Raw genomic sequence first — 19,729 nt, 5'->3', positions numbered from 1 at the left:
TATTCTTTCATAAGCCTTCCAAACAGGAGAGATTTCGAGCTGTGTTTCAGAAATGAACGAGGTATTCGTATTTTTCTTGAAATCTATGGAAATAACCCAAAAAAGTGGGAGGATTTTCAGATTTTCTCACCTGTAAGCCTTGATGTTAAAACAATCATTGTCAAGTTTTGGACGGGGAGAATTTCAGACGAAGATGTTGAAACATACTTGCATCGTTTTTGTGATATTTTGAAACCTGCAGTCAAACCAGTCGACAAGTTTGGTTTATGGTATGGCATCAGGAAGTATCAAGTGAAACTTAAGAGAGACAGTAATGGCAGAGAATTACACATTCCTAACTCCATATCTTTGGGCCCCCACAATGGTAAAATATCATATCAAGGTCAAGTGGCAAGATGTTTTATTTGCCAAGAGGAAAATCACCAGGCCAAAGATTGTGGGAAGATTAAATGTTGGCAATGTGGTTCCTTTGGCCACAAAGGAAAAGAGTGTAGAGAAACAGCTATATGCTCACTATGTGGTGCGGAAGGGCACAACTTTTTTATGTGCCCTAAATCATATGTAAATCGCTCTAAAGCAATGTCAAGACTCTCAGATATGGCTACACAAGAACAAGAAAATATACCAAGTGAAATGGAACAAGAAAGAGTTGCAGTTGGAAGCAAAGACTCTGAACAGGAACAGATACCAGAAAATGCTGATCAGAACGCAGAAGGAACGTCTCATATAGAAGAGTCTGGTCACATCCAAAATCAACAGGTGAATGGAGGAAATGAAGTCAATATCAAAGTGCAAAAAGTGGATGAAGATGGAAAAAGCAACAGTGGATCTTCGAATGATGACAGTAGTAACAGCAGTAGCAGCAGCTCTTCGTCTGAAAGTTCTGATGAGGACTTTTCCAGATCAGATAAAGACTCGAGTGGAGACCTCTCTTCTGAGAACGTAAAGGTATCTTCATCTTCAGGACAAAACATTCCTATTGATCATGCTTCTACAACGTTGCCGACAACTGACTTTGGAAAATCTTCAATCTGCAATCAAGGACAGGACACCAATAAGGAAAATATATTACAACAGAAAAAACACAAATTGTCACCAAGAAAAGTAGGTAATGCAAACAAAAAAAAGTGTTCTAAAAAAGAAAAGAAATCAAAATCCATAATAAAATATGTCCACTGTAGGTATTAGAATAGCCACTTGTAACGTACGAGGAATTCAGTCTAAATTAAACAAGGAGAGAAAATTAGAATCCTTAAGTAAAGAATATTTAGATTTAGTTTGCATTCAAGAAACAAGATTAGCTACATTAGATGATATTAATGAAACAGGAAAACTATGGATTAAAGGACCCTCCTATTTTTCTGTTGGTGATTGCAAAGCAGATGGTATTGGTTTTCTATTTTATAATAATTATTTTCAGATTATAAGAAGTAGAGAAATTATTCCTGGAAGACTAATGTACATGGATTGCTTCCACAGTGGTAGAAAAATGAGAATTATTAATGTTTATACAGCACAAAGTACAGTAAAAAAAAATCCAGCTTTTTAAAAAATTGAAAGTGTTATTGTGTACAGGTTTTTTGACAATTGTTTGTGGTGATTTTAATACAATAACAGATGATATAGATAGAATAATAATAAATCCAGCAGCTATACGAAGAGAAGGTCCCTTTTTAAAAAGAATGATGTTAGAACAAGATTTTTCTGATGTTTTTAGAATACTATACCCTAATAAAATAGATTTTACCAGATTTAGTACTATTTGTAAGACCAGAATTGATAGAATTTATATAAATAAAGGGTTAGAAGTTTATTCTTATAAAACAAAAATGATTATTGATTCTGATCATTTAGCTGTAATCTGTAATTTAAATGTAAAGGGTGAAACTAAAAAGAATTATTGGAAATTAAATACACAAATTTTAGAAATTCCTGCAGTATTATTAGATTTAAAAGGAGAGATTGATAGAATAAAATCTTTAAAAATCTTTACTAAAAATGATCGAGAACTGTGGGAAGTTCTAAAAACACAGATAAGAGATTTTTTTAAAGGAAAATGTCGGACGTACAATAAGGAAAAAAATGACAAATATAATTTAACAATGATGCAATATATTAAATTAAAGTGTACAAAGAGAAGTGATGAAGATGAAAGTATTATGTCAAAATTGAGGGAACAAATAGATTCAATGAATAATGATCTATATTCAAATCTACAAACTCTTGCAGGTGCTAATATGGAGGAAATTCATAATAAAGCTAAAATTATGTCTGTATACACAAAAAGGAAACAAAGCTCTTATATTGGATCAATCTATTCAGAAAAGGGTAAAATTGTTAATCAGCCTGACGAGATTAGAAAATCTATTCAAATATTATGTCAAGAGATGTATATAGAAATTAAAATAGATAATAAACATTTTAGAAAATACTTAAATTTTGAATATAATAATGAGTATGATTTTTTAGCTGACAAAATAATAGAAAGTGAAGTCATCACAGCAATAAAACAATTAAATTTAAAAAAGTCTCCTGGAAAAGATGGGTTACCTGCTGAATTTTATAACAAATGTATGTATGATATTTCCCAATTATTAACTAGAGTATTTAACGAAGGTGTGGAACAAGGATTTATGTACGACACCTTTTATGAAGGTGTGATGTCACTATTATATAAAAAAGGTGATAAAAATGTTATCAATAATTGGAGACATCTCACTTTAATGAATATTGATTATAAAATTTATGCAAAAATTATTATGAATAGGTTGCAGGATGTTCTTGATGGAATTATCACCAAAGAACAGACCTGTGCTATTAAAGGAAGATTGATGTGGGATAATTTAGGTATTTTAAGAGAGTTAGTTTGTACTAAAACCAATGAATCCTTTTACATAGTCGCTTTAGATCAAAAGAAAGCGTTTGACTATATCTCTAGAGAATATTTATGGGAAGTGTTAAAAATGTATAAATTTCCATTAACTTTTATTAGAATGATTATGTGTCTATATGTTGAGTCTAAAATACAGATTAATGTAAATGGACATTTAACCGAACAGTTTAAAATATATAGAGGTGTTAAACAAGGTTGTCCACTTAGTGCAGCACTTTATGTTTTGGCTATAAGTCCATTAATAATGAAAATTCAAACAGACCAGAGGCTTCAGGGTGTTAAATTAGGAGATAAAAGAATAATAATTACTGCATATGCTGATGATATAACAGTTTTTATTAAATCTCAATCAGAGTTAGACATTATTTACGATCATTTTAAAATGTATGAACAAGTTTCGGGGGCACAATTAAATGTAAATAAATCAGAAAGTGTCTGGATAGGAGATCCAAATAATAAATTCAAAATCAATATTCCTGAATTCCAAAAAATAAACATTTTAGGAATTTATATAGATAACACAGGTTGTGTAGATGCAAATTGGTCTCAGAAAACAGAAAAAGTTCAAGAAGAAGTCGAAAAATGGAAAGATAAAAAACTAAATTATAAGACTAGAATAGATATTACTAAAACATTTATTCTATCAAAGATTCTGTTCTTAGCATGTATTTTCCCTCCACCTGATATATGGTTAAAAAAAATTAATAAAATATGTGTTAACTTTATATGGAATACAACTAGAGAAGTTACTAAAAGACAACTGATTTATAAAAGACGTGATTTAGGAGGCTTAGGTGCTATTGATTTCTCTATTAAAACAAAAATTTCCTTTTGCAAAATTATTCAAAATGGAATTCAACGACAAGTAGAGTGGATAGGAGATTTGACAAATTAGAAATCTAAAAAAGGTAAAGCTAGAGGATCTATTCCATATTATAAATTAATCTTTTCAGATTTTATACATAAATACAATGATTTGAACATTGATTGGATAAATGCTTCAAATAAAAGCATATATAAAATAGTGAGTGATAAAATTTATGGACAGAATTTTGAATTTAGAGAACTAAATAAAGAGGAAAATAAAATATGTCTAAAAAATATGCTTAACAAAAATATATCTGAGACTATTAGAGATACAACCTGGTTAATAGCAGTAAGGAGGTTACCAGTCAGACTTTTAGTAAAATGGAGTTGTTTTATTAAAACTATAAAGTGTCCAATGCCATTATGTCAAGAGGAAGAATCTTTGGATCATTTTTTATTAGAATGCTATAGGTCTAAAGAAGTGTGGGAAAAAGTAAAGGACATAGGTTTAAATTTTGATGTAAATATTAAAAGTATCTATTATGGCATTTTTGATTGTAATATTGATGAATATAAATGTCATTTTATGTGGTATATTATATGTTTGGTAAAGTCTAAGTTGTGGAAAACACGATGTAAAATGACAATAGAACAGTCTTGTGTCTCTAGTGATGCGGTTGTGAAGAGTATTAGGACTGAATTAAAAAAAACAAAAGACTCTTAATATACTTTTTAAAGACTCTATTCTTTGGGACACTCTAAATATATGAGACTGTGCTCGTTTGTATGTGTAATTAAATGTTTGGATGTATGAGTATATAATTTGTGTAAGCTGGAATTTTGGAAGGACTGTACATATATTTGTATTAATTAATACAGTTTATTAATAATAATAAAAAAAGAAACGTTTGTGAAGGCAGGTGTAAACGTTTCACAGCAGTTTAAAGTCCCTGATGTGAGAGAGACTCTGATGGGCCGTCTTTGCTAAAAACAAGCAGGGAGAGCGGATCTGAAGCCCCTTTCACACATTAACTCCAAACCTCTGGCTTTTCCATTAAGGCTAATTTGTAAAACGTGACACAAGTTCAGCTCAAATGAGCTCATCCTGAATGTTACTGTGGAGCAAACTGAGATGCAGAACTGAAACATATAAGTTATAACGTTTCTTTTAAATAAGCTATTGGTGTTTTCCCTGTGTCTGCATGGGTTCCTTTCAGGTGCTTTATTTTCTTCCTCCGTTTCCTTCTGTCCTTTAATGATTCTAACAGTGCTACACAGTAACGCAGTAAATGTCGTCTGTTACGGTGCTGAAGTACTTTTGTCGTGTATCTGTATTTTACTGAAGTATTTCCATTTTGGGCGACTTTTTACTTTTACTCCAGTACATTTCAAATATCTTACTTTTTACTCCACTACATTATGAAAGTCTGCCGTTACTTTTTGTGTGTGAATTAAACCGTAGTGGATCAAATCTCCCCACTCCCCACAGCTCTCCACGCGAAACACAACGGCTGCGTTGCTAGGAGACAAATGAACACAGTCGCTGCGCTAAAACAAGTGAAAACGTTACTCCGCCTAAATCCAATAATACCAAAGGCAGGCTTTGTTTTTTATCAACTGTTGTGTAATCAAAACCACATTACAGTCCCGCACATAAAAAATCAATTTAATATTTTAATTAGGAAAAAACTTCGCAAGACATGCCACGAAGTAGGTGGCAATGCCTTAACCGTATATGGGTCATAAGATCACTAGTACTCTTCCCACCCTTGACAAAGAGAGTTCCTATCTTCCATCCTTTCAAACTACAAAACTTTAATTTTCCCTTTTTACTTAATATATAAAGTGCAATGGGTAGCTAAAAGTCTCAGAGACGGTGACTGTATCTTTAAGTCAACTTTTCAATATTGCACTTATGCCATTGTATGACAGTAATTACACTGGATAATATATATATATGCTTTATTATCATGTATGTTATCTTTTTACCTCGCAAATCCAAGTTTAGTGCGGCGCAATGCATTCCTACTTTGCATATGAAGCCTGTAAACCAGTCACGTTACAGCAGTCCCCTTACGTTGTCCTTTGGTGTTCAAGTCTCTTTCTTAAGGTGGAATGAAATGTTTCAACATTGTGTTTCGCACGGCCTCTTAAGAGCCTTATATTTTTAAAGCAGAAATAAACGTGGTTATGGACTATTTATCTTTATTGAATGTGTATAGTTTCTATAATCCACGTTGACCTGGTGTCACAGCTTCCTAGCACAGATTTCTGACAACGTTATCTGAACAACTAAGCTTATTTATAATTTTATTTTCCTATCAAGGAATGATCACAGATTTTGTCCGAGTCTTTCAAAACATTTTCAGACCGAATAAAGACACCGCAGGATAAGGATTTCTAGATCGGTGTTTTTGTGCTTTTACATCCCTACTATGTCGCCCTCTGCTGGACAAAAAATATTTTACACGACTTCGATATTTTGCTGAACTGATATACCCACAATATCTATATATATATATATAATTTCACGTGTTTTAAATTTCTGTACAATGTGAGTCCTCAGAATTTATCAATCCAGTTTTAATCCACCTTTCGAGGTGGGATTAATTCAACCTGGTATTTGGCCTGATTTGTCCAATAGCAGGAGAATTGAGGGACAGCTGCACCTTATAAACCAACCCCTGTGTACGATATGGCTCTCTATTCACTATATTGTGCACTTATAATAGAGAACTGAATTCAGGAGGGTAGAGAATGTATGTTTTCACCAAACAACACAGTGGATTATGGGTAATCTGATATTTTCTAGTGAACATGGGTTGTACACTACTTTTTGCAGTGCATTGTGGGATTGTTTGAGTGCACTGAACATTGTCCACTAGGTTTTTGGATGCTACTAGAAAATGGCGGAACTCCAAAATGGTGCACTATATGCACTATATAGTGAATATAGGGCACAGTTTTGGACACAGCTCAGAGGTCTTTTCACAAAGGATTGAACACTTAAGCCCAGAATTGAGGATTCCAACAGGAATTAAGCTATCCGCTTGACTTCTACTGGACACTTCTCACCTCAGTCACATCTGGTTAAACTGAGAAATCAGACTTTGCACAATATCCCTGAGGTTTACAACACAAATATACAGTAGAGCTGTAACAGGGAGAACAGAGCCTCTGTTGTTTCTACTCCAGGCTCAGCACTGCAGCAACTGCACTATGTAACCTTTGAAGGAGGGTAGGAGCATTCCGAAGGAAATCTTCACAAGCACAGAAAGAACACACCACACTCTTCACCGTGAGCTGAGGATAGACTCCTGCCCAGGACCCCGAGACTCTGCAGCTGTGTGTCAGTGACATCATCATCGTGTCACTCCGTCTTAGCTATTTCACTTTTCGAGGCTTAACTTAAAGAGAACAGAGAGCGGGGTGAGTATTCACAGAAGACAAAACGAGGAGTCGCAGGGATTCACAAACGTAAATCAGTCACATACCACAGAATAAAACCTTGGGCACTAAATGTGGGTTGTCTTGTTCCTCCATGGCCAGGTTACTACCCAGTAAGGCCTAGCAGCCTTGACCCCAATCTCAACACACTCCATAAAAACGGATAGTGCGCCTCGTGTGGACTGCTGGAGCACTGCGTCCAAAACCCTGGGACAGGACCAGCTCTTCTCGGCCAGTTTTATTCATTCAGGAAATCTGAGAGGGGGAAAAAACTGAGCCTAGATCAGCGTTACGGACTCTGTCGATGCAGCAGACAGACTAAACCTGCAGTGCTGTGGGCAACCAGTTCACAATGGGCTCAGTGACTCCACAGGATAGGACCACGAGCACACACACACTCATTCAGCTCAGTGACAAAAAAACAAGAACAAAAAACAATCAGTGTTTGCATATGTGAGAGCAGGAACAGGATCGTCTCTGGGCTGCACGATATTTATGGAAAATCGCATCACGATTATATCGGCACAAAGGCAGGATTTCGATACGCTTTTAAAAGACAATCGAAGCCCTGATGTAGCATGATTAAATACAGAGTTGCATTATTAATCTTCTTGAACATCCACCATTTTATTAACGGTTTAGCTGCCTCATTTGCATAATCTATGGAGTTACAGAGCGAATACTTTGTGCAGCCCTGGTACGGTCGTTTATCAGGGTCCACCTTTCAATAAAACAGTAAATGATAAGTGCATATGTACGCCTACAGCATACAAGGTTGTGTGTGCGTGTGTGTGTGCGGGGGGTTATTCAGTGTTATGGCACCCAAGCTCTGGAACTCATAACCGCCAATTTTTTACCTCAGCTCTTCGTTCTTCTTCCCTCTTTCTCTTATTTTTTAATATTTTATTTATTTTCTGTGTGTGTGTGTGTGTGTGTGTGTGTGGAATGGTGTGACCAAAAGAAAAGTCTGAATGCTGAACAGGAATGTGTAAATAAAGCCTTTTACATTTCTAAGGTGAGTTTTAACTAAACACAATTTCTGCATTCTGACCAGTTTAGATCCATGACTTTAAAACTAAAACTAAAGCTAGGAATATTTATTTATTGATATTTTATTTATTTTGTCAATGATCTGCTATGCTTAAAAAAAAAAAAAAGACAAAATGGGGCCCAAAACAACTGCACAGTCCCTCTCCACAACAGTTCCCATCAGAGCCTTCATCTCTGAGAGAGAGGTAGAAGTGGGCGATACCGGGAATTTTGATATCGATCCGATACCAAGAAAATGCAGGGCCAGTATCGCCGATATCGATATTGATACCAATACTTTTTAATATTTAAGCTTCATAGATCCAAAAGACCTATCTTCACCAGACATTGTACGTGACAACAAAATACTTTATTGTAACAATCAACATTTTTGTTTTGAAACAATGGAACAGTAACAAAACAAAGTTTGCCTTAATATTAGGAAAATAATCTTTTTTGAGGTAGAAAAGGAGAAACCACAATATAAAAATAAAATAAAAATTCTCCCCTCACTAGACAACTTTTCTAGTTCTTTCTTTTTATTTCTTTTTCCAAATAGAATTGTTCTTCAGAAAAACAATAAAAATAAGAAATTCTTCCTTTCAGTGCAATTCTGAGTGTGAAAAATTACACTCAACGCAACTTAAAACAAAATCTCCTGAGGTAGACAGCAGACAAACCACAATACAACAAAATAAACACACTACAAAAACACTGTAAACAGTTTCAAACTTATTCTGTTTTTCAAGTCAAACAATATAATAAAATAATGCAACGAATAAGGAATTTCTTCCCTTCAGTGCACTTCTGGCTTAAAAAAAACAATAAGTGAAAATTAAATAAAGAAAGTATAAATAAAGAAAGACTACGTTAAGGGGCCCTGCCCCATTGAGAACAAAGGATTAGAGGTTTTTATTTAAGAACAGTATCATGTTCACATTTGTGACGTCGACTCGAGGAGAGCGCTGAGTGCGCGGGCCAGGCTGAGCCTCTACCTGAAGGCCTGATTGGCTGGAGCCGCTGAGCCACGTGATGGTGCAACAACAAAAGACAACAGAGAGTAGACTTTGATGAATCCGTGTGCGCAGCAGTCAGTGCAAAATAAGTTTGAGTATTGATCTTTTTACACGAATATCGTCAATATCAGTACCAGAGTTGGTATCGATATTATAGATATTTGGATCCGCCCACCTCTAGAGAGAGGAGAACATCCTGCCCCACTCTGGCTTCAGATCTGAACTCACCCATGGGTGACTGCTGATCTGTTGATGCCTGGCCCACACTAAGAACTAACAACGGTCAAACACAGAAACATCTGTGAAAAATGTGTCATGTTCTCAACATCGGTTATGATGAAAAATCTTGTAAAGTCCTCCACACCACACACTTTCAGATAACACACACCAACACACAGGTTCACTCCTCAAAACCTTGCTGGAGTTTGTCAAATGCTACGTCACTAGAGCATGCAGGAGTTCCTCACACACTCGGACTGTGTCTAAAACAGAAAGCAGAATGTATCTTGCTCTCTTGCTCCCTCGCAAGACAGCACTTTGAAATGAAGGTGTTTGTGACAGAGTCACATTCAAGTATTCAATATTTCATCACATTGCCAGGGCACCTGTACACTAACGCACCCTCGCCAGAATCAAGATCAGAATCATGATGTAAACACACACGGCTCAGCTCTGATTGGTTTACAGTTTTCAGGCCTGATGTTAACGTGACGATTCACATCTGAGAGTTAAGTCCACACTACAAGTACAAAATCACTATGAAACATTCCATAAATTACAAATAAATTACAGCTTGTTCAAAAACTATTTTTGAATATGATTTAGGTCTTTCACCATTTACCATCTATAACACTGTGCATGATTCAGAAAATCTCAGTTTGGACACCACTGAATGTGTGTGACCTTCTAGCCCCCAGATGGCTCTGCATGGGAAACAGTCAAGCTACTGTGATAAATACAGCAACATTAGCTCAGGAGGACTTGGGAAAACCAGTGTTACAGAATTCAGTCTGCTGCTGCATCATGAAATATAACTTGAAAATCTTACATAGGAGAACACCAAACTTTTCTGGGCCTAAGTTCATCTCTGATGGTTGAAAGACGGTGAAAAAGTGGTAAACGCGTCTCTGTCCAATATTTTTGGAGTGTTGCCTGCATCAACATGTTTCAACATTTGAAATGTAGTTTTGCTTTTAAATACTGGGTTTGAATACACATCACTGCTTTCTGCTGTGATTTACACATCACTGTTTTTGCACAGCATCCCCCATTTTTGGGAAAGGGGGTCTTATTAAATATTTTAAGAAAGTCAACAGCACATGCAGTTTGAGAACAGTGAGAGTTTTTCTGAGAGTTTAAAGAGTGAAAGTAAATTTTTCACAGGGTTTCAGAGATCTGGACTAAACTGGAGTAGATTTGGGGCGTTTTGAATGTCGCTAAATACCAAATTTGATTTCAAGGAGGAGCTGTGGAGAGAAAGGCTGGAGAGAGTGTCCGACATGTCTGAAAAGCACAGGTTTTAGCAGTCTGCAATTCATAGGGAACTGTTCACCAATTCTTTGCACAGACACACAATATCCAATTCCTTGCACATTTTCTGTAGCTACATTATCGCTTCTGTATATATCTGTACTTTATAATATGTTTATTTTAACACATTAAGAACCTCCTTCTGTATAAAAGGGTGAAAATGAATTTCCCAACTACCATGTCCTTAACCTGTTAGCATTAGCATACTAGTATAAATAATAGCCTTAGCCTAGCACTAGCATTAGCATTATATTAGCATTGTGGCATAAGTAATACATACTCACAATGAGCCTGAAACCCAAGGTTTCTCACAAGGAGGTCTTCCAAGCAGAGAGTACATGTGCCTGTAGGTCAACTCTCTCTCACTCTTACCTGGCTTCCCCTATTTATACCCTTAGACATGTTAACCTCCCTCCTGCCCCCTAGAGGGTAGGAGGAGGTATACCATAGTTAGTGACCAGGTTGGTTACATACCCCTCCCCCCAAGAGTCGACCCAGCCTGACCATAGTACCCCTTGAGGGATTATTAAGGTAAGTTACATGGTAGTTTACTGGATTGAGTTGTTTTACGATTTTGGCTGGACCTTTCCACTTTTCCGCTAGTTTGGCTGAAAACCCAGAACTGGCTCGAGATAAAGGATGGGACCTCACCCAGACCAGATCAACCTCACTGAACTCCTCTTTCTTACGGCAACGGTTGTAATATTTGGCCTGTTTATTCTGAGCTCGTTCCATGTTCACTCGTACTTGCTGAAACAGTTTTTGTTGCCTTTGGATGACTTTGTAGGCAGCCTGTTCAGGGTCAGGTGGCTGGCTCAAAAGTCTTTCCAATGGTCCCTTGAGCTTCCTCCCTAATGCCACCTCAGCTGGAGTGAACCCGGTGCTCTCCTGCCATGCAGTATTAATAGCAAACCGAAACTCAGGGAGCCACTGGTCCTATCATCGGTGCTTATCACGTTCGAAGGATGCGAGCATGGTTTTGAGGGTCCGATTGACTCGCTCAGTCAGGTTGGTTTGGGGGTGATAGGCTGTGGTGAGTTTCTGCACTACGCCCCATTGCTGACAGGTGGTATGGAGCAGGTGGGAGGTGAATTGAGCTCCTCGATCGGACACCAGATAGGCAGGTGTACCCCACCGGGTGAAGATGTCATCACTCAAGATTCGGGCAATTCGGGGTGCCTTAGCAACTCGGATAGGGAACAACCCAACCCATTTGCTATAGTAGTCCACCACAACCAAGAGGTGTTCATTCTGCCGTAGGCTCTTTGGTAGAGGGCCCATGAGATCTACACCCAACATATATCCCGGCTCGACGACAGGAGTGGACTGTAACAATCTGCTAAGCTTGGAGATGCGTGGTTTGTACTTTTGGCAAATCTCGCAACCACGACAATAGGCCCATACCTCCTTCCGAATGGAAGGCCAATATGCTACCTCTAATAGCCGTAGAAGTGTCTTTAGTTGCCCCAAATGTCCACCCAATGGGTTGTCATGGGCGTATTGAAGAAAAGATCTCCTGAACTTGTTCGGGACCACCACTTGCCAGGTTTGACCCTGATGTTGCTTGGGCACCTCCCTGAATAAAACACCATTCTTAAATACAAAACGGATCTGGTTTTGCCTCCCCTGTGGGTTTTTTGCCTCGTCTCGTAGTGGCTGGAGAGAATCATCTGTTTCTTGTTCCCTAGTGAGGTCTGTCCAATCTACTGGCAAGTCTTCCACCACTGCTCCAGCTACCTGGTAAGTGGCTACCATCCCCTCCACCTGACCAGTGTGGATGCGAGAGATGGCAAGAGGTTTGTGAGGTCTGGTTTGTTGGAGATCTGGCAACCCATTTGGCTGTTTCTGTACCCGTTTAGAAGAAGCTGTTTTGATCGCTCGGGTTTTCCTGTTTACTCGTTTCCACTGTTATTTCTATATTTATATCTGTTTTTATAACCTACTAACCATCCATAGATCTATCTTTTAGATTGTCTCCGCAGGAATATTCATTACAGAGGCACTAAAACTGCCACCGGACCCTGGAGTAACGTTCTTGGTGTAAGTTACTAAAATTCACTAAAAGCGGTAAGTACCTGCAATTCCATGGCTACTACTGGCTGTTTTGTCTGCTCAGAGTGTGGCATGTTTAGTTTAACCCCCTTTTCCACCTCTAGCGATAAAGATAGTGGTTGTGTTTGTAGTTAGCTCTCTGGTGGATAAAGTGGACCAGTTAGAAATGCGCATCCGGAGCTTTTTATTGTTGAGGGATAAACAGCGAGATTCAGTGTTAGCAACTCCGGGTGCCTTAGGGAGATTTAGCACCCCCACGACTCCGGTGTTAGAGCCCTCACAGCGGGGTGAATGGGTGACGTCTCGGCGTCATAGCCGGAAAGCTAAGGCTGATGCTAACGCTGAGGCCAAAGCTAGCCCACCGGGACACCACGCTCCTCCGATTCGCGTGTCAAACAGGTTTGCCCTGCTCAGCGAAGCACCCGCTGAGGAGCCTGTTAAGAGTGCTCTGGTTATAGGAGACTCTATTGTTCGACACGTGAAATTAGCTACTCCTTTAGGGGCGTCGGCAGTAACAGTTAGCTGTCTATCGGGAGCCAGAGCGCCGGATATTAGTGTCAACCTTAGACTGTTAGCTAATAGGAGATATTCCATATTCCATACCAATGCGGCGTGGCGACGAAGCTTACAGCAGACTTTGGGCGTTAAACTGCTGGATGTCCAAGTGGTGTTCCGAAAATCAAGTGGGCTTTATAGACAATTGGTTACGTTTTGAGGGCAAGCCTGGTCTTATAGGTAGGGATGGTATCCACCCCACGCGGGAGGGTGCTGCCTTACTTTCTTGCAGCATAGCACATAGTCTTTTAGTTAGTCAGCAGAGTAGTGTAGATAGCTGCTGACAATCCAGAGCCGGGACCAGGCCGCAGACAGACAGGCTAAACCGACTGTCTGCGAACTGTTTTGAGGCGTCACCCAGGTTCAACTGTATTGAGACTGTGTCTTTCCCCCGAACTAAATGTAAAAGTAGAAAAACAAAATCAGCCTGTTTCAGCAACCTAATCAATATTAAATCATACACAACACCTAGCAGCAACACCTCAGAACTAAAATTTGGGTTACTCAGCATAAGATCATTAAACTCAAAAGCACTCATCGTAAATGATATCATAAGTGATCATAAATTCAATGTTTTCTGTCTCACGGAAACGTGGGTTAAACCAAATGAATATTTAGCACTAAATGAAGCCACCCCCCTAGGCTATAATTATGCACATAGCCCAAGAATATCAGGCAAAGGAGGTGGAGTATGTGTAATTTACCAAAATACCCTAGAAATTAGTCTTAAACAATGTGACACCTTCTCTTCTTTTGAGGTTCTCTCCACTATTATTACAAATCCGGTCACAAAAAAGGACGCATTTTTATTATGCAACATTTACAGACCACCAGGGCCTTACTTAGAATTTCTGAAAGAATTCAGCGATTTTGCTACAAACCTAGCGGTGTGCAATCATAAAGTTATAATTGTAGGAGATTTCAATATTCATTTTGAGAAGGAAAGTGACCCACTAAAAAAGGCATTTACCTCAATCTTAGACTCTATTGGTATTACTCAAAATGTAACAGGGCCTACACACTACTGCAGCCACACTTTAGACTTAGTTCTGACACTAGGTCTTAACATTGACAAAATTAATATCCTACCACAATCCTCAGCAATCTCCGATCATTACTTAATTTCATATGAGCTACGTTTTAGCCATAATATATGTAAGAACCCTCGCTATTCTACAAGGCGTATAATAAAACCATCTACCGCCCTACAATTTATAGAAAACCTACCAGAACTATCGACCCCAGTTCCAACTCCATCAGACCCAATGGACCTAGATGTACTAACTGATTACCTAGAAAATACCTGTCGATCTACTTTAGAAAAGGTAGCACCACTTAAACATAAAAGTATAAGACAGAAAAAGCTCGCACCATGGTATAACGATAAGACCCGTACTTTAAAACAAACATTACGAAAACTAGAGCGGAAATGGCGATCAACCAAGCTTGAAGTGTTCCATTCTGCCTGGAAGGACAGCCTTATAGAGTATAGAAATGCCCTCACTAAAGCTCGCTCAGCATATCTGGCCTCGCTGATCTCCCATAATAAAAATAACCAGAGAGCACTGTTTAGTGTGTTTTCTAGAATTACAAAAAATCAAGCAGGTTCTGAACAACTAATTCCATCAACTCTCACCAGTAAAGATTTTATGGACTTTTTTAATAATAAAATTGAGAATATTAGACAACAAACTCAAGCCACAGGATCAAATCCATCCTGGCTGCCACCCGATGTGAATGATATAAAACATAATATAACTGTAAAAGGAAGACTTGAAACCTTTTACCCACTCCCACAATTAGAACTAGAGAAGATTATCACCTCCGCAAACTGTACAACTTGCACACTTGATGCAATTCCCACAAAGTTGCTCAAAGAAGTACTACCAGCTATTATTGATCCTCTTTTAACTATAGTAAACTCATCGCTTAGTCTGGGCTATGTACCCAAAGCTTTTAAACTAGCAGTTATTAAACCTATGATCAAGAAACCAAATCTTGATGCTAGTACACTGTCTAATTACAGGCCTATTTCTAATTTGCCATTTCTGTCTAAGATCTTAGAAAGAGCTGTGGCCCAACAACTTAGTTCATATCTACATAAGAATCATATATATGAAAAATTCCAATCTGGATTCAGGCAACATCATAGTACAGAGACAGCTCTAGTCAAGATAACAAATGATCTTCTTCTTGCCTCTGATCAAGGCCACGTATCCCTGTTGGTGCTTCTTGACCTAAGCGCAGCCTTCGATACAATAGACCACAATATTCTCATAGAAAGGTTAGAAAACATGGTTGGAATCACAGGGACAGCCCTATTATGGTTCAAATCTTACTTAACGGAACGTTATCAATTCGTAAAAATAAACAATCTAAATTCAAATTTTTCTAAAGTAAGATTTGGAATTCCACAAGGCTCTATTTTAGGACCATTATTATTTACATTATACATGTTACCGCTAGGCACAGTTATAAGAAACCATGACATTAACTTTCACTGTTACGCAGACGACACACAATTGTATATTTCAGCCAAGCCTGATGACAAACCCAGATTAAAGAAAATAGAGGACTGTGTAAAAGACGTGAAAGGCTGGATGTTGCGTAACTTCCTCCTTCTAAACAGCAACAAAACAGAGGTCCTGCTTTTGGGTCCAAAAGTGGCAAGAAATAAATTATCAGATTTAATTTTAAATCTCGCTGACTCTCCAATTAAACCTGGTTCAGCAGCAAAAAATCTTGGTGTCATAATTGACCCGGATTTATCATTTGATCAACACATAGGCAGTATCACTAGGACAGCTTTTTTACATTTTCACAATATTGCTAAGATTAGAAATGCCTCATCTCCTCAGGACGCAGAAACATTAGTACATGCCTTTATTACTTCAAGGCTTGACTACTGTAACACACTACTGTCAGGATGCACCAGCAGCAATTTAAGAAAACTTCAACTAGTTCAAAATGCTGCAGCTAGGGTCCTCACTAAAACTAGAAAATTTGAACATATCAGCCCAGTTCTATCATCACTTCATTGGCTGCCTGTTAAATTCCGCATTGACTACAAAATTTTGTTATTAACATATAAAGCTCTACATGGGCTTGCTCCTGAATATCTTCAAGATACAATTTCCTATTATGAGCCTCCACGTTCACTCAGATCACAGAATACTGGATTTTTAATTGTTCCCAGAATTCAGAAGGCCTCAGCTGGGGGAAGAGCCTTTTCTTATAAAGCCCCCAGACTCTGGAATGATCTTCCAGAAAATGTTCGGGACTCAGACACAGTCGCAATCTTCAAATCTAGGCTAAAAACACATTTGTTTAGTTTATCTTTTGGTAGCTAATGCTCCCCCATAGATAAAGGCGGCAGATCCGGGGGGTCCATGGACACAGGGAATTATAGTAAACTGAGACGCTGGTGCTGTCGTCCCGCCGCTTCTCGCGATCACTCAGGTTTGTTGACGGTGGAGCGGAGGGATGCCAGTGTTTCAAGATGCTCCCGTGTCTGTGTGTCCTTCTGGTTCTCTCCTTTTAGTTAAAGCTGTCATAGTCAGATCTGCCGGAGTCATTAGCCACACTCTGGAAATTTTCATATTTTCTACTTCACAAACACAAAACAGTTCAAAACTAATTCCATCCCTTTACATCTTTCCGAGTAAACGACTGCCCACCTGTCTGTCTGGACACTGATGGATGACTGTCGAGACCCTCCTCCACGCTTCAGACCAGCTGCCCACGCTCCAGCAACCACCAAGTGCCTTGAAGCTGTCCCTACACTGAAGTTCTCATGGACTACTAACTATTATCACCAGTAGATTGACCAGAGGAGGATGGGTCACCCCTTGTGAGCCTTGGTTCCTCCCAAGGTTTCTTCCTCAGCTGGGGGAGTTTTTCCTTGCCACTGTCGCCCCTGGCTTGCTCACTTGAGGGTTTTACACTTGTCTTTACATTTCATGTCAAATCTTTGTCTTACAGGAATTCTGTGAAGCTGCTTTGTGACAACATCAGTTGTGAAAAGCGCTATATAAATAAATTTGATTTGATTTGATTTGAGAGAGGGTATCTGGTACCATGTTGCACCTTCCTTTTCGGTAGCGGACAGTAAAGTCAAAACCTTGCAGACGTATGGCCCACCGGGTCAATCTTGATGATGGTTTAGGGTGGTTAAAAACCCAAGTGAGTGCGGCATGGTCGGTGATCACTTGGAAGTGTCGTCCCTCTAGGTACACCGTCCATTTTTCAACGGCCCACACCACTGCCAGGCATTCCTTCTCTGCAGTGGAGTAATGTTTTTCAGCCCCTCGCAGGAGTCTTGAGGCATAAGCAATGACATGCTCTTGCTCATCTATGTCTTGACAGAGTACAGCACCAAGTCCCTCCTCACTTGCATCCGTCTGAATTTGGAATGGTTTACTGAAGCCTGGGGAGATCAGGACTGGGGCAGTGATCAAGGCTTGCTTGATGTCCTCAAAAGCTCTTGAGCATTCTTCCGTCCATATCCAGGTAGAATTCTTCTTCTTCAGGGCATTGAGGGCAGCCGCTCTTTCAGCGAAACATGGAATGAACCGGTGGTACCACCCTGCCATCCCCAAAAACCTCTGCACCTTTTTGACAGATTGAGGTTGGGGAAAATCCTTCACTGCCTCCACCTTGCTGGGTTCTGTACTTATGCCCTCCTTAGAGACCACATGACCAAGAAAAGTGAGGGAGGTTTGCAAGAGGTTGCACTTCTTCAGGTTTAATGTCAGTCCCGCTTGATGGAGACGCTCCAACACTTCTCGGAGATGGTGAAAATGTTGCTGGGCCGAAGAGGAATAGACTACAATATCGTCTATGTAGACAAAACACGTTTTCCCCTTCAGGTCTCTTAGAACAATCTCCATCAGGCGTTGAAATGTTGCTGCAGCATTTTTGAGGCCAAAGGGAAGAACCAAGAATTAATACAACCCTTCGCATGTGACAAACACAGATTTCTGGATACTGTCCCTCTCCAGGTTGACCTGCCAGTACCCACTCTTAAGGTCAAGGGTGCTGAAAATGGTTGCTCCATGAAGGGACTCCAAAATCTCCAGTACCTGAGGCATCGGATAGCCATCAAGGTGGGCTTTGATGTTCAGTCGCCGGTAGTCCACACAGAATCTCGTGCCTCCATCCTTCTTAGGCACAAGGACCACTGGAGCAGCCCACGGGGAAGTGGATGGTCGGATTATGCCTTTTCTTATCTTTTATTTCCCCTTTGATTATCTGTTGTTTCTCCATCAAAACTCTGTAAGGCCTTTGGCGGACAGGGAGTTCATCAGTGGTGGTGATACGGTGAAGAACTTCTGATGTTCGCCCTAGTTTGGTGGATCATACTGATGGCCATTGGTGTAACAGTTTTGCTAGTTGTTGCTTGAGATCATCGGAAACGTCAACCTTCGCTACTAGACTTTCTACTTGCCGTTGTAACTCGGCATCAGGGGCTTCTTTAATGGGCTCAGCGATGTAGAGGTGCACGCTGGCTATACGTGGTGGTGACATCTTGCTGTCCATGTCCGCCCTGTAGAATCTGGTTGGGAAACCCCCTGGCAAGCAATACATGGTGTCTTGAAAATTGATGTTGAGGCCGAATGAGTGGAGAAAATCTAAGCCAGCAATAAGTGGAAATGCCAAATCCCCATAACCCATAATGTAAAATGGGTGGTGCTTGCAGTGGGTATGCAACTGACAATCTAATTCTACTAGACCTTTGGCAGCTCTGGCCTGACCATCAGCAAGGAGGAAATTTTTCCCCGCACAAGGCCTCCACACCTCCTTCTTCTCTTTCAGTACTTTCCACTGGGACTCTTGCATCATAGAATATGTGCTGCCAGTGTCCACTACGGCGGAGAACTCTCGACCTTTGATGAAGAGTGGTAGTGTCAGCATCCCAATGGGAGGTGGAGCAGGTTGGAATACACTCATGTGAGCAGGGTCCTGAGCTAAGCCTTTTCGGCTGGTCTTAGAAGCCTGAAGTCTACTCCCTGCAGTGTCCTGCTGGACCTGATTCCAGTAACTCTTTGCAGCAGACAGGTCCCTCTCCACCAGTGTTCCAATTCTCACGAGATCATCCACCGTCTTGACCGTCCCTCTCAGTAGGCTTGCAAGCCTAGGGTTACAGTTCCTCAGAATAGCCTGGAGTAGGTCCCTCTTAGTCATGTCCTCTCTCCATTTTAAGCATAGAGCTCGGTACTGGAAAGCAAAGTGTCTGATACTCTCATGGGGTGAGTCATTCTTCAATTATTCTGTCATTCTGTTCCAGCTCCTCTTTTACAGTCATCAGTGCCTCTTTAAATGCCCTGGCATCACCTAAGCAACTTTGTTGCTCTTGCAGTTTAGTTTCTAGGGAGCAAATCCTCTCCTCGATGATCCGAAG

At 39.6% G+C, this 19,729-nt stretch overlaps 1 non-coding gene across 1 annotated transcript; it reads right to left on the bottom strand.

Annotated features, from left to right (window-relative positions):
• Positions 1 to 5,382: 5,382 nt before the first annotated feature.
• On the bottom strand, positions 5,383 to 5,511 carry LOC136669020 (U6atac minor spliceosomal RNA). Its single transcript, XR_010795593.1, has one exon. It is a non-coding gene; the product is annotated as a U6atac minor spliceosomal RNA (small nuclear RNA).
• Positions 5,512 to 19,729: the final 14,218 nt, after the last annotated feature.

Source organism: Hoplias malabaricus, chromosome 15 (assembly GCF_029633855.1).
Source record: "Hoplias malabaricus isolate fHopMal1 chromosome 15, fHopMal1.hap1, whole genome shotgun sequence".
NCBI classification, from domain to species: domain Eukaryota; kingdom Metazoa; phylum Chordata; class Actinopteri; order Characiformes; family Erythrinidae; genus Hoplias; species Hoplias malabaricus.
Note: the sequence above shows the minus strand (reverse complement) of the source record. Positions and strands in the feature narration are given on the sequence as shown.